The sequence below is a fragment of the Sceloporus occidentalis genome, unplaced genomic scaffold (genome assembly GCF_023333645.1).
Source record: "Sceloporus occidentalis isolate IW3139 unplaced genomic scaffold, rSceOcc1.0.p SCAF_82, whole genome shotgun sequence".
Classification (NCBI taxonomy): Eukaryota; Metazoa; Chordata; class Lepidosauria; order Squamata; family Phrynosomatidae; genus Sceloporus; species Sceloporus occidentalis.
Genome location: NW_028317062.1, coordinates 666,952 through 681,460, shown reverse-complemented (window position 1 = coordinate 681,460; position 14,509 = coordinate 666,952).

The window sequence follows — 14,509 nt, the reverse complement described above, 5'->3', positions numbered from 1 at the left end:
AGCAGACTTGAAGGGGGTTGTGTTAATCTACTCAGGTGTCTAATACAAACATCACAAGCTCTGTATCTCAGAACGGTTCAAAAACAAGCTGCTTCATCTGAACCCACGAATGGAACAGAGTTCGGAGTACACCGTTCTACCAGTAGGCCTGCACCAGAAACATACACAGAGACTTAAGACAGAATTCACAAGGACACGTTACTAGTGAGTCAACCGTTTACCCTAAAACTCTTTCATGTAGGTCATTGGCTTCCCCTCGCCAATCACCCATCCAATTCTGAACCAAGGTGGTGTCTGGGCCTTCAAATAGACCATACGCAGCAGTAACCAAGGGCTGAGAACTCCCCTGCCAATACACGAGTCCTGCGGGACAGGAAGGGGTAAGGCCACCACTTCCGATGGGGCACACTGCTAGCATAGGTTTGCCCGGGCTGCCGTGTTGAGTTTGGGACTGATAAGAAAGCAGGGTGTCTGTGCAGGAACATCACCCTCTGAAACAGAAGGCACTGGGGATGGGTGGGGGTAGAAAAACGATCATCCTCCACGCTCTCCTCTCCAACCAGATGAAATAACCAGGACAAAGAGGCTGCCAGCCAGTAAATTGATATTTATTACCCTTAGGAAGAAAAGCAGTCATTCCCACAAGACACAATATGCTTCTGGAGGAGTGAGGAGGTCAGACTGTATTAACCCTGTCAAACCCAGCAGAAATGATCTTATTCAACACACTACAGGACAGTGAATGCATGCTACGCGGATCCTCAGGGCATTTGTTGACATGCATGCGCACATACCGTCACAAACAATGCAAACCACCTTAGGAGAGGAAACTGCCTATTAGTTTGTTTCTTAGTATTCCGTGGGTCACGTGACTACACCAGAATCCAGATACCCCGCAGGTTTATAGACTTAGGTGTAATGACATGTAATGGGCCTTTCTATTTATAGCACTGCAGCCAAGCAGCAGGCATACCCATTACCTTGTTAGAGACCGACAAAACCTCTTTATAAAGAACAATTCAAGTGGGAAACAGACAAGAAAACCAAGCAACAAGGGGTTACATACAGGGATCAATGAGTATCAGTGGGTAGGGTAAACCACCACACTTAAGGTGGGGAGATAAAGGAGGGTCAGTCCTTTATATGGTGGCCAAGCATAGGGTTGCTTAACTTCCCAAATGGTATGCTATGGGGAAGGGCAACCAATCAAGTTAAGCTACTGAGGGAGGGTGACCAAGCCAAGAGTGAAGGCAGCCAACTGATGTTCATCCCATGGACCCACTCACTAATGCTCCCACTCCCATCACACCTGTTCTGTCACAATAAGAGTCTTATATGTTTATTGTACGGTACATCATCATTTACTTACTTTCTGGCACAAATCATACACATTGTTGAAGAGGAGTTTAGGTGGTAAGGAAAATACCTACTGCATTGTTCCAAGAGAGGATGGAGACATTAGTTGGATGTGATTATTGGGCCATCATATAAAAGATGCACACATAAGCTTTCAAGACTCATAGAGGTCTCAAGCATCTGAAGAAGAGAACTCAGAGGTCCCAAACCCATTTGTAATTGTACATCTTTTTTCCTATGTTGGTCTAAAATAAGGTATGACTTTTTAAGACTCCATTTTTACAATCATTCATTAGACTGCACATGCCAAACTCAGCGTGACCTTTCAAGATACCAGATTTCATAATTTTAAAATAATTTGTATCAAAATATTTAATGGAGATCTCTAAAGTGCAAAACAGATGTAGACAAGTTGGCTGGTCAACTGGAAGTTTTCTGTTAACCAGAAGCCCAAGAACAAGTTCTGTCGACGAACTACACCTTTTCCTATAATGTCTACTAATAAAGAAATATGCCCTTTGTGTATTTTTTTAAGACAGAAAACTTCTACAAAATATTTTTTCCAAATGATATGATCACAACCAGGTCAAATGAATATCAATGCATTTTCTTAACCTCACCAATGCGTTTTAATAACTTGTCCATGAAATAAAAACCAGATCTACTTGTAGCACAGAGAAAACCTGTTTTTATTTGTCAAAATAAGACACTTATTTAAAGCTGGTAAGGAACCTATTTTGTACTTCAGCGTTAATGATTTTCATCCTTACACACGTACGTAAACCAGCCTTTGAGAATAATGTAAATTATAGCGATACAGTGTTACAATCAGGACCTGAAAAAATCAGTAGCTAGAATTTGACGGCAGAGAAGGCCCATTTGGTCACAAGCGATCTACCACTCTCTCAGTAAAGTAAAACGTCCTTACAGTACATCTAAACCTCTGACCCGCTAGTTTTAGACTACAACCTCTTGTGCTAACATTTCTCCTCCTTTGGCATACGTGCTGGTAAGCATACTGTACCAGCGTACCAGACCTCGTATCAGCTGCGTATTCAACAACTTTGTGCAGCAAAACATTGCTATGTGATAAGAGGTTGTTACATAGCCTGGTATAACATACTCACCTTCATCTCATCCCTGTGCTTGCCTGATCTTGACCACTTCCGGGTACAGGGCACATCTGCGCTTTGTGCATATTATCTATTTGTATGTGCTTTAGCTGTCATCTTAGCCCAATCTTCTAAAAAAAAAAAAAACAAAAAAAAAAAACCTTGCCTCCTTATCACACTGGCAACAGAAATGCTCAGTCTCAATCACCCAGTCTGACATTCTAGAAAGCCAAGGATTTTGGACAAGGACTTCTTTAGGCTTGCTATTAAGAATAAACTCAGTGCAGCACAGAAAATCACCCAAAATATCACATGAAAATATCACAAAAACAATGGCAGCCTTCAGGTCTATTTATTGTAAAACAAAAGAAAATGCCAACTGTAACATGTATTACTGTACATGCTCAAAGAAAATAGGTTTTCCATGGGACATCCCCTTTCAAATACTGAGAAAACGCACCTAATCTGACGTAATATTCCTGGTTTCTTTCATATGGTTTCGGTTTTCCAATCCTCTAATATGGTAGACATTCACTAATTTGCAGCCCATGGTGCAAGACATCATGTATCATTAAATAAAAGCAATTGGAAGTACTTTGTACTTCTCTTAGGAGGAAGCTGCAGCTCCCTGCCCCCTCTGTGGTCCGGCATTTCATGACACTGATTCTGTAGAAGTTCCCCACACATTTGCAACAGGGACATCATGAAATGTTCTGAATATAGAGGAGTCTAAGGAGGCATTTCCCATTCCACCCTCTAAGCCAGGGGTGTCCAAGTTTTTTCTGCAGTGGGCCACTTCATCAGAATTGTATCCGTGCGAGGGCCGCACTCATTTTTCACTGCGTGAAAATATGGCCTTTAATAAGATATGCAGATTAAAATAAAGTAAAATGACACAAAACCTTTACTCTTCCTCTCACTGATTTCTGGGCCTAGAAAGTTTTGTGACTACAAATTCAGGATTCTGGATAAGTAAAAATGAAATAGTTCTATTTATTTTAGGGATGCACCGAAGTGAAAATTTTGGACCAAAACCGAAAATTCAGGGTTCACTTAGCCAAAACTGAAAATGACCCCCCTCACACACATACTTTTAATAAAAGTAAGTTACACACCAAAATTGTACAAAAAAAATTATATATTATGATTGTTAACAGCAATCTCAGGCATACCCAGATTCCAGCATGTACTGGTTGGCTGGGCATTGTATTTTTTGTCCAATTTTAGTGTGTAACCACACTTTTATTAAAAGTAACACAACAATATGACTTGGCATGATAGGAGTGTGATTGCTAACAGCAAACACACTCTTTTCATACCCAGGCAACCAGTAAATGCTGGAACCTAGGCATGATGGGACTGTGATTGCTGTTAGCAGATTGCTGTTAGCAATCACACTCCTATCATGCCAAGTCAGCCAGTACATGCAGCTAGCCAGGTTTCAGCATGTACTGGCTGACTTAGCATGACAGGAGTGTGATTGCTAACAGCAATCACAGTCCCATCATGCCTAGGTTCCAGCACTTACACATCCATGCTATCACACACACACTCATTCATTCATATACTCATTCATTCACACATTCATTCCCTCACAGGCATACTCATTCAAACAACCTCCCCCACCCCCTTACCTACTACAGCTCTCGATGCCGATCACAGACTTCAGCAGGGGGCGCGGCCTCCCTCGTTCTCCCCACAGAGGAGGCAGGACTGGAGCAGAGAATAGACCCTCCCACAAGTAAGCGGCAGGGCTTGTGATCCTGGCTGCTGATCTCACGCGGGCCGCACCTCGAGGTCACGCGGGCCGCATTTGGCCCGCGGGCCGCATGTTGGACGCCCCTGCTCTAAGCAATTCAAAAAGCGACTTTTAAATAAAGAAGTAATTTATTTACAACGTGGAATGGACAAGCAGTGACTGCAGAAACATTTCGAAATATGGTGGGTATATTTCTAGCAAAGCAAGTGAAATAAGCAAGTGACCCAGGGATTAATCAGTCTATAAACTGAGGAACCCAAACGTATCCCTCATCCTGAATAAAATTTGCCTGAAATTTACCCAAAAGACCCTGTCTCATCCATAAGTCACAGACCCCTCTTTTGCGCTCATGTAAATAGCCAAGCCTCTTGGCAAGTTTCCATGCCCGTGGTTCAGACAGGGTACAATTGGGGACCATCTTGAAACCGAATGGCAAAGGGAATGCATGCAACCATACAGTTCACCCACACTCATATGTAACAGGGTGTAGTGAACAAATCCATGATGTCATGAAGTTGTAACCATGATGTCATGAAGCTGTAACAGCATTTCTCACTGAAACACTGTGTGTCTCTCACTCGGACATGACAGAGTTGAAAATATTGTTTAGCTGACTGGGATAAATAGGGACAACTTAAAGAAAATATTTCCATTTACGAGTAGCGCAAAATAAACTGCTGCAAGTGTGTATATGTATAGTGCTAGGGTCAGTGTGTATATGTGTATATGTATAGTGCTAGGGTCAGTGTGTATCTGTGTGTATGTATAATGCTAGGGTCAGTGTGCTTGTGTGTATATGTATAATGCTAGGGTCAGTGTGCATGTACATCGTTCAGCCATAACATTATGACCACCTGCCTAATAATGTAGCCCCCCCCCCTTGCCCCCAAAACAGCCCTAACCCGTCGAGGCATGGACTCCACTAGACCTCTGAAGGTGTGCTGTGGTATCTGGCACCAAGACGTTAGCAGCAGATCCTTTAAGTCCTGTAAGTTGCGAGGTGGGGCTTCCATAAATGAACCCTTGTGCCATGTGTCCTCCAGGTAAGCAACGCACCCGGCCATCCTCGTGATGTAAAAGAAAATGTGATTCATGAGATCAGGCCACCTTCTTTCATTGCTTCGTGGTCCAGTTCTCTCTCACATAGCGATTGTAGGCGCTTTCAGCAGTAGACAAGGATCAGCATGGGCACCCTGACTGGGATGCAGCTACGCAGCCCCATACACCTTTCCATCAGAACAGCTTGTCTGTTGGATGTGACCACACGGGGCAGCCTTTGCCCCCCCGCGTGCATCAATGAGCCCATGAACCTGTCGTTGGTTCACCACGTTTCCTTCCTTGGACCGCTTTTGATAGGTACTGACCACTGCAGACTGCCCCACATGAGCTGCGGTGTTGGAGATGCTCTGATCCAGTTGTCTAGCCATCACAATCTTGCCCTTATCAAAGTCTCTCAGATATTTATGCATGCCCATTTTTCTGCTTCTAAAACATGAACTTTAAGGACAAACCGTTCATTTGCTGCCTAATATGTCCCACCCACTGACAGGTGCCATGATAACAAATTTATCAGTATTATTCACTTCACCTGGCAGTGGTCATAATGTTATGGCTGATCGGTTTATCCTGTAGTGTCAGAGTCAGTGTGTAACTTTTTGACAGGTTCATAAAGTTAGCACAACAAAACGGGCAAGAGTGTTCCGTGATGGAGTGAAATCATTGCGCAAAATGTTCTTGACGGTAACAAGATCACAATATTTCAATAATTAGCTTCTGTGCCGTGTGAACCTGGTACACAACCAAAAAGATTCACACAAAGTTAAATCCAACAGTGTGCAAACACTACATCCACTCACCAGTGTGACCCATGGCAAACACGTAACACATCATGATATACAGGGTTGTAAGTGTTGATATGTCATATGTATCTTGTACAAGCTCTCATAACTCCTGCTTGCGCATGACAGCAACCATGAAAATAGTTGACAACACATGACAAGACTTTAGCATTTAAATATATTGGCTGCACGCACAGGGCATTATCTCAGTTTAATAAACCTCCATTCCAGCCTCCCAAGAATATGAATTCCAGTGACGTCATAAAACCTTCTAGAATGAACCACTGGCTAAAGCAGAAACTAAACTAGCACCCATTTCACGTCCTGAAATATTTTGTGGAATGTATGAATTCAGACTTTACACCAGAATTTAAACCTCTTCCATAATAAGATATAAACTCACGGCGACTGCACATTAAAATCCAAACTGGGGTACAATTTCGGGTAATTTTGTGTCTTACAATAATTTGCTCCATTGGCGGAAAATTACTATCTAAATAATTTTCCAAACTGATTGACTGATGTAAACATCAGATTTTAGAGTTGGGTTTAATCAATAAACGAAGAGCTCGCCAACTCCTTGACTACACATTATGAAGGGCCAACCGAGCTTCTGCTGAAGAAAGAGCTTGGCTGACCCTGTATAATGTATAGTTACATAAGTAAAACTTCTCCAAAGTCTCTTTGTGCCCTGGATCATACATTATACAGGGCCGGCACTGCACTTCTTGATGGAGGAATCTGCCAGTGCTGGCCCTTTATAATGAATAGTGAAGAGCGGGAGTTGAAACCACAACTCTCCCTTCTAGTGAATAAACCCTAAAGAGTTTGACTTCACCTAGATGAGCTACTCTGTGGAATACATCAAGGAATACCTTTACTTTCTAACCAGGGTACTATTACGTAGTACTGTTTCCAAATAGATTCCTGGTCACCGTAACTAAGAACCTCTGGATCGACAATACCATTTAAACGTTAAGATTTCAGCCTACAATGCACAAATAATATTGTGGAATCTGCTGTTGCCAATCACAGGTCAAGTTTCGCTCATACGTTTGATGTAATAATATTTATCATTGTTAGTACAGCAAATACATGCCGTTCTGTTCCGCTCTACACAGGTAACAATGGACAAGAAGGTAGGCGACCTTGGCTCCTGTAAATTTAAATAGTCAATGGGGAGTCTCTGGTTTCGGCCGGAGACTCTGGGTGAAGCCGCACTTCTCCGGGTCTCTGGGGAAACGCCGGGTCGCGGGAGCGATGTCGCAACACCCCCCTCCAACAATAGCGGGACCACCAACCGACATCCACAAGACCACCCACCCGCATCGCACAAGGGGGCGCTCCGGGTAGCCGGAAAGTGCCCAGGTGTACTTAATATGTATATTTTAATATATACAAGTTACTCATTACTTTAAAAACAATATTTAAAAAAACGAAGAGAATCAATTATGTGGACAATCGACGCCATAGTCCCAGAAGAACAGCGATCTGACTTTTAACATATTGGGTCTTCGAATTTTCCTAACACCATAGCAACCATAGAGACATCTCTATTCGGCATTCAGGAAATATCTAAAAGCCTATGTTATTAACTAAAAACCAGTTAGAAATATAGTATGCGACGGCAGAAAAGAACCATTCGCCCATCTATTCTGCCTTGACTCAGACCTTAATCGTTCCGTAGCCTCGTCTTAGATTCGGGACATCGTTATGCCTATCCCATACATGTTTAAGTTCCCTCACTGTATCACTCTCTACCGCTTCTGCTGGGAGGTTGTTCCACTTATCTACCACCCACTCAGTAAAGTAAAATTTACAAAGTTAAAACCCGATTGCAACGGTAATGAATTCCCAAAACAGGATCTCATTCACAAACATTTCACGTGCGCTTCCCCAAAGAACATACAAATGCTTCCTGGATATCATCGACGCTGAATATTATTTTTAAAAAGGTACAAATAACATCACAGACGTGTAAACAAGCATCACCCTTCCCCCCACACCTGGATATCTGACATGTTCTTGTCATTTCGGTTAGAGACAGCCCCCAGCTGCTCGCTTTCTCTCTCACACATACACACTGCCATGTGGGGGAATAAAGAGGAGTTCTTCAGATTTCTCTACTCACCTCCACCAGATCAACTTTGTTTTTCCTAGGAAGCTCAGAAACGTTGACAAGCAGCACTGACACTGGATCCCCTCCTCACCTCCAGCAGATCCCTTCCTCGGAGGCCTCTCTGTAGCAGTGGGGAAATAAGTGAAACAACAAAGAGCAATAAAAAACCTGCTCCACGATCAACTGGTAAATGTAGAGCACAACGGGCGGCGCGATGACGCGATGACGCGAGCGCGACGCGATGACGCGAGCGCGACGCGATGACGCGAGCGCGACGCGATGACGCGAGCGCGACGCGATGACGCGAGCGCGACGCGATGACGCGAGCGCGACGCGATGACGCACACGCCGTAGGAGATGGAGATGCACGCTCGTTGCGGGGCAGGAAGGCTGGGACGAAGAGGCGGGTAGCTGGAGACAACGCCGTCGCTTCTCCCGCTTCCGCAGAGGTACTGAGCGGCTTTGGGAGCGGCATCGTGCTCAGTCAAGCCGACTGAGCTGGCGGAATATACGGGCGATCTAGCCCGGGTGATGATATATAGGACGGGGGTCCGGTCGGCTAATGAGCAGTCCTGTTTATCTGCTCCCCCCCCCTATTGCCTGAGGAGAAGTGTCTGGGTTTCAACGCTGACGCTGGTGGAGGAGAGAAGGAGCCATCACTGATGCCGGTTGATGCGGCTGATGCGAGCCGAGGGACATACTAAAACGAATGACAAAATGGAATGCCCATAGACTATAATGGGGAGGAATGCCCATAGACTATAATGGGGAGGAATGCCCATAGACTATAATGGGGAGGAATGCCCATAGACTATAATGGGGAGGAATGCCCATAGACTATAATGGGGAGGAATGCCCATAGACTATAATGGGGAGGAATGCCCATAGACTATAATGGGGAGGAATGCCCATAGACTATAATGGGGAGGAATGCCCATAGACTATAATGGGGAGGAATGCCCATAGACTATAATGGGGAGGAATGCCCATAGACTATAATGGGGAGGAATGCCCATAGACTATAATGGGGAGGAATGCCCATAGACTATAATGGAAGGGAAAAGAATAATTGATTTTGAAATAAAAGCTTAAGAAATAGCATTTAGACCTTTGGCACACATACTCCCCTAGGACACACATGTGATCTAAAACTCAGATTACGTTGGATTATAGCTGTTTTCTATGGAATGACAGGTGAATGACAGTTTTGAGGGAATGCCCATAGGATATAATGGGAGAAAAAAAAATCTTGTTTTTTTAGAGAAAACCATATGACATATCATATAGATGTTTGGCACACATACTCCCCTAGTACAGGTATAGGTTCTAAACCTCATATTAAGTGGAATTATAGCTGTTTTCTATGGAATGACACGTGAATGACAGTATTGATGGAATGCCCATAGGATATAATGGGAGAAAAATGAAACTTGTTTTTTAGAGAAAACCCTCTGACATATCATATAGATCTTTGTCATGTATACTCCCCTAGTACAGTTATAGGTTCTAAACCTCATATTAAGTGGAATTATAGCTGTGTTCTATGGAATTACAGGTGAATGACAGTATTGATGGAATGCCCATAGGATATAATGGGAGAAAAATCAAACCTGTTTTTCAGACAAAATCCTCTGAAATATCATATCGATCTTTGCCACATATACTCCCCTAGTACAGACACAGGATCTAAAACTCATATTATGTGGGATTATAGCTGTTTTCTATGGAATGACAGGTGAATGACAGTTTTGAGGGAATGCCCATAGGATATAATGGGAGAAAAATCAAACCTGTTTTTCAGACAAAACCCTTTGAAATATCATATAGATCTTTGTCATGTATACTCCCCTAGTACAGTTATAGGTTCTAAACCTCATATTAAGTGGAATTATAGCTGTGTTCTATGGAATGACAGGTGAATGACAGTATTGATGGAATGCCCATAGGATATAATGGCAGAAAAATGAAACTTGTTTTTTAGAGAAAACCCTCTGACATATCATATAGATCTTTGGCACATATACTCCCCTAGTACAGAGACAGGATCTGAAACTCATATTATGTGGGATTATAGCTGTTTTCTATGGAATGACAGGTGAATGACAGTTTTGAGGGAATGCCCATAGGATATAATGGGAGAAAAATGAAACTTGTTTTTTAGAGAAAACCCTCTGACATATCATATAGATCTTTGTCATGTACACTCCCCTAGTACAGTTATAGGTTCCAAACCTCATATTAAGTGGAATTATAGCTGTGTTCTATGGAATGACAGGTGAATGGCAGTATTGATGGAATGCCCATAGGATATAATGGGAGAAAAATCAAACCTGTTTTCAGACAAAACCCTCTGACATATCATATGGATCTTTGGCACATATACTCCCCTAGTACAGTTATAGGTTACAAACCTCATATTAAGTGGAATTATAGCTGTGTTCTATGGAATGACAGGTGAATGGCAGTATTGATGGAATGCCCATAGGATTATATGGGAGAAAAATCAAACCTGTTTTTAAGACAAAACCCTCTGAAATATCATATAGATCTTTGGCACATATACTCTCCTAGTACAGATACATGATCTAAAACTCATATTAAGTGGGATTATAGCTGTGTTCTATGGAATGACAGGTGAATGACAGTATTGATGGAATGCCCATAGGATATAATGGGAGAAAAATGTAACTGGTTTTTTAGAGAAAACCCTCTGACATATCATATAGATCTTTGTCATGTATACTCCCCTAGTACAGAGACAGGATCTAACACTCAGACTATGTGAGATTATAGCTGTTTTCTATGGAATGACAGGTGAATGACAGTTTTGAGGGAATGCCCATAGGATATAATGGGAGAAAAAATAATATTGTTTTTTTAGAGAAAACCATATGACATATCATATAGATCTTTGGCACACATACTCCCCTCGTACAGTTATAGGTTCTAAACATCATATTAAGTGGAATTATAGCTGTTTTCTATGGAAAGACAGGTGAATGACAGTACTGATGGAATGCCCTTAGGATATAATGGGAGAAAAATGTAACGGGTTTTTTAGAGAAAACCCTCTGACATATCATATAGATCTATGTCATGTATACTCCCCTAGTACAGTTATAGGTTCCAAACCTCATTAAGTGGAATTATAGCTGTATTCTATGGAAAGACAGGTGAATGACAGTATTGATGGAATGCCCTTAGGATATAATGGGAGAAAAATCAAACCTGTTTTTCAGACAAAACCCTCTGAAATATCATATAGATCTTTGGCACACATACTCCTCTAGTACAGGTATAGGTTCTAAACCTCATACTAAGTGTAATTATAGCTGTTTTCTATGGAATGACAGGTGAATGACAGTATTGATGGAATGCCCATAGGATATAATGGGAGAAAAATCAAACCTGTTTTTCAGACAAAACCCTCTGAAATATCATATCGATCTTTGGCACATATACTCCCCTAGTACAGAGACAGGATCTAACACTCAGATTATGTGGGATTATAGCTGTTTTCTATGGAATGACAGGTGAATGACAGTTTTGAGGGAATGCCCATAGGATATAATGGGAGAAAAAATAATATTGTTTTTTTAGAGAAAACCATATGACATATCATATAGATCTTTGGCACACATACTCCCCTAGTACAGTTATAGGTTCTAAACCTCATATTAAGTGGAATTATAGCTGTGTTCTATGGAATGACAGGTGAATGACAGTATTGATGGAATGCCATAGGATATAATGGGAGAAAAATCAAACCTGTTTTTCAGACAAAACCCTCTGACATATCATATAGATCTTTGGCACATATACTCCCCTCGTACAGACACATGATCTAAAACTCATATTAAGTGGGATTATAGCTGTTTTCTATGGAATGACAGGTGAATGACAGTATTGATGGAATGCCCATAGGATATAATGGGAGAAAAATCAAACCTGTTTTTTAGAGAAAACCCTCTGACATATCATATAGATCTTTGTCATGTATACTCCCCTAGTACAGTTATAGGTTCTAAACCTCATATTAAGTGGAATTATAGCTGTGTTCTATGGAATGACAGGTGAATGACAGTATTGATGGAATGCCCATAGGATATAATGGGAGAAAAATCAAACCTGTTTTTCAGACAAAACCCTCTGAAATATCATATAGATCTTTTGCACATATACTCCCCTAGTACAGAGAGAGGATCTAAAACTCAGATTATGTGGGATTATAGCTGTTTTCTATGGAATGACAGGTGAATGACAGTTTTGAGTGAATGCCCATAGGATATAATGGGAGAAAAATGAAACTTGTTTTTTAGAGAAAACCCTCTGACATATATAGATCTTTGTCATTTATACTCCCCTAGTACAGGTATAGGTTCTAAACCTAATATTAATTGGAATTATAGCTGTGTTCTATGGAATGACAGGTGAATGGCAGTATTGATGGAATGCCCATTGGATATAATGGGAGAAAAATCAAACCTGTTTTTCAGACAAAACCCTCTGAAATATCATATAGATCTTTGGCACATATACTCCCCTAGTACAGAGACAGGATCTAACACTCAGACTATGTGGGATTATAGCTGTTTTCTATGGAATGACAGGTGAATGACAGTTTTGAGGGAATGCCCATAGGATATAATGGGAGAAAAAATAATATTGTTTTTTTAGAGAAAACTATATGACATATCATATAGATTTTGGCACACATACTCCCCTCGTACAGAGACAGGATCTAAAACTCAGATTATGTGGAATTATAGCTGTTTTCTATGGAATGACAGGTGCATGACAGTTTTGAGGGAATGCCCATAGGATATAATGGGAGAAAAATTAAACTTATTTTTTAGAGAAAACCCTCTGCCATATCATATAGATCTTTGTCATGTACACTCCCCTAGTACAGTTATATGTTCTAAACCTCATATTAAGTATAATTATAGCTGTGTTCTATGGAATGACAGGTGAATGACAGTATTGATGGAATGCCCATAGAATATAATGGGAGAAAAATCAAACCTGTTTTTCAGACAAAACCCTCTGAAATATCATATCGATCTTTGTCATTTTGAACACTGGTGAAACTTGTAATATGTTGGTCACCAGAATGAGGAATCTGCACACACACCAAAGGAACTCTGGTGCTTAACTGTGCCAGGAAGGGCCAGCTCCCCAGTAGATCAAAATAAATAAAGGCTCCAGGCACTCAAGGGTTCCAGCTCAGGCAGATTTATTAAAGGAAGACAGCAACAACGTTTCAACCTCACAATGAGGTGTTTATCAAGTTGATAAAACTGTTATTTTGTTGAATTGAGTCCTCACACAAATTCATTCATTTCATGTTTAGGCAGTTGGCCCAAGGATTTGATGGAAATATCAAACTCAATTATGGCTATATGACTATGTGGCCAGTATAACTGAGCTGCAAAAGCAAATTCTGCATTTCTCACCACTAACTAAAGTAAACCATCTCATACTTACAGGCAATAGGAAGCAACTTCGAATAAAGTAAACATTGCCCTAGTAAATTAGATAAATGGTTTAAATGTTATAATGAGGCTTAAAGTGATATTTATTAACTAAAATAAACTGAGATAGTGGGTTCTATCCAATTATGTGAGATAAATCAGTTATTGTTTTTTTGACTAAATAGGTTGTATTTCCGTCTATGGTATTCAATGAGCTGAGATAGATTAATTTAAGCCTCTGAATAGAGCTGGATATTTTAATATGCTGATTTAGACAAGTGTTAACCTAGGTTTATTCGGCTGTTAAAACATTTCCAAATTAGCCCAGCATAATACATAATTAAATTGGTAACATTTATTTAAGGCTATGATTAACCCGTTAATGACCAGGTTTTTTTTTTTTTGTTTTTTTTTTACAATGCTTTCCAAAAAAATATCAGATACATTTCCATCTTTATTCAACTATGATTTCCTGCCAACTCATTCAGTCCATCCCTACAAATTATATATTGTGTTTTTAGAAGACAAGTAGGATCTTCATTTGAAAAAAATATTTTATACATAAACCATTACTTAATCTGAAAAAAAATTCTAAAAATAGGAAAAATTCAATTTTTCACAACTTATTCTATTACAAAATATACATAGCCAGTGCAAAGTAAGAAAAAAAATTTATTTAGGTATTTGCCTTGATTTTGGAAACACCTCATATAGCTGTTATTTATTTTGGTAGTTACTGGGCTAAACTGGGTTACTGGGATATATATAATATTTAACCCACAAAAGTGGCCAGAAAAAGCTATACTGCTGTATGCCCTCCACGAACATAGGCACCCTTGGTTTAAAATGAG